This window comes from Tachysurus fulvidraco, chromosome 6 (genome assembly GCF_022655615.1).
Source record: "Tachysurus fulvidraco isolate hzauxx_2018 chromosome 6, HZAU_PFXX_2.0, whole genome shotgun sequence".
In the NCBI taxonomy this organism is placed as follows: domain Eukaryota; kingdom Metazoa; phylum Chordata; class Actinopteri; order Siluriformes; family Bagridae; genus Tachysurus; species Tachysurus fulvidraco.
The window spans coordinates 27,427,017-27,429,465 of record NC_062523.1 but is presented as its reverse complement, the minus strand read 5'-3'; the positions used below and the strand labels follow the sequence as shown (position 1 = coordinate 27,429,465).

Genomic DNA, 2,449 nt, shown 5'->3' with positions numbered 1-2,449 from the left:
ATGCAGGTTCCGTGGCCCCCGGTTCAATATGGCATAACACAGAACCAGCAATCTAACCGCAACACAAAAATACGTGCCTACCCGGTAGCTAAGGCCATCAGCGAGAACCCACTGTTGTCGTTAATGCAGGTTCAGTGGCCCCCGGTTCAGTATGGCATAACACAAAACCAGCAATCTAACTTCAACACAACCATACGTGCCTACCCGGTGGCTAAGGCTATCGGCGAGCCCCCACTGTCGTTGTTAATGCTGGTTCAGTGGCCCCCGGTTCTGTATGGCATAACACAAAACCAAATTCAAGGACGGCTACAAGCTTGGAGGATGCGAGAGCTCCAAATCTGCTGCTGCTGCTACACGGAAGCTGCTGCTACACAGAAGCTGCTGCTACACGGAAACTGCTGCTACACGGAAGCTGCTGTACACTCTGTGTTGTTAGAGAACTCAAATAGTAAAGTAAATGAATGCCTACGTCAAAATCTTGCAGCACCTGCATGGTATTCCCAGGCAGTCGCCTATCCACGTACTAACTGAGCCCGACTCAGAGTGGAATGGCCGTAAGCGAGAGCAAAGTTGGAATGGAACCCATTTATAAATTGTTTGTTTTTCTTATTTATTTATTTATTTATTTATTTATTTATTTATTTATTTATTGTAATTGTTGTTTTCTATCAAAACATTAGCTACAGGGTATAAATATTAAGATATTAATATCTTGCTAAAGAATTCAAAGTGTAAAGTAAATGAATGCCTATGTCAAAAGCTTACAGCACCTGGTATTCCCAGGCAGTCGCCTATCCAAGTACTAACCAAGCCCTACTTTGCTTAGCTTCTGAGTTTGGACGAGATCGGGCATTCTCAGAGTGGTGCAGGTGCTGTAAGCTTTTGACATAGGCATTCTTTTACTTTACTATTTGAATTCTCTAACAACAACATCTTAATATTCATACCCTGTAGCTAATATTTTGATAGAAGACAAATAAAAAAAATTTTTAAATGAAAAAAGAAAAAAAAAAAAAAATTTATAAATGGGTTCCATTCCAACTTTCCTCTTGCTTACGGCCATTCCATTTTGAGAATGCCCGATCAGGTTCCACCAGTTAGACCTCTGGAGTCTGTTTTTTCTCTGCTCCAAGTTCAAGAGTGCATAATAAAAAAGCATCAGTCAAGATAATTATCATCATCATCATCATCATCATCAACATAAGAATGATTATTTGACTGGTCTGAGTGGACAGCATATCTGTACTGTATACACAACCCCTGTATATCTGTAGTGAGCAGAACAGCACATCAGCACATGTTCCTCTCCTGTTAGCCGTGAACAGGCACAGACTGGACAGGAGAAACTGGACAGGAAAAGACTGGACAGGTGAAGACTGGACAAGTGAAGACTAGACAGGCACAGGCTGGACAGGTGAAGACCGGACAGGCACAGACCGGACAAGCGAAAACTGGACCGGCACAGACCAGACAGGCACAGACCTAAACTGGCAGACAGGCATAAACCAGACAGGCATAAACTGGACTGGTGAAGACTGGACAGGCGAAGACTGACAAGCAAAGACTGAACAGGCAAAGACTGACAGGCAAAGACTGGACAGGTGAAGACTGGACAGATGAAGATTGGACAGATGAAGCCTGGAAAGGTAAAAACTGAACAGGCAAAAACTGGACAGGCACAGACTGGACAGGTGAAGACCAGACAGACAAAGACCGGACAGGTACAGACTGGACAGGCGAAGACCAGACAGACAAAGACCGGACAGGTACAGACTGGACAGGCGAAGACTAAACAGGTGAAGACTGGACAGGCGAAGACTGACAGGCAAAGACTGACAGGCAAAGACTGGACAGGTGAAGATTGGACAGATGAAGATTGGACAGATGAAGCCTGGAAAGGTAAAAACTGAACAGGCGAAGACTGGACAGGCACAGACTGGACAGGTGAAGACCGGACAGACAAAGACCGGACAGGCACAGACTGGACAGGCGAAGACTAAACAGGTGAAGACTGGACAGGCGAAGACTGACAGGCAAAGACTGACAGGCAAAGACTGGACAGGCACAGACCGGACAGGTAAGATTGGAGAGGCACAGACTGGACAGGCACAGAGTGGACAGGCACATAATGGACAGGCACAGACCGGACAGGTAAAGAACGGACAGGCACAGACTGGACAGGCGAAGACTAAACAGGTGAAGACTGGACAGGCGAAGACTGACAGGCAAAGACTGACAGGCAAAGACTGGACAGGTATGGACCGGACAGGCACAGACCGGACAGGTAAGATTGGAGAGGCACAGACTGGACAGGCACAGAGTGGACAGGCACATAATGGACAGGCACAGACCGAACAGGTAAAGAACGGACAGGCCCAGAGTGGAAAGGCACAGACCGGACAAGTGAAGAACGGACAGGCACAGAGTGGACAGGCACAGACTGGACAGG

General features: G+C 46.7%; 1 pseudogene; it reads right to left on the bottom strand.

The window, feature by feature from the left end:
- Positions 1–758: 758 nt before the first annotated feature.
- On the bottom strand, positions 759–880 carry LOC113646339 (annotated as a pseudogene).
- Positions 881–2,449: the final 1,569 nt, after the last annotated feature.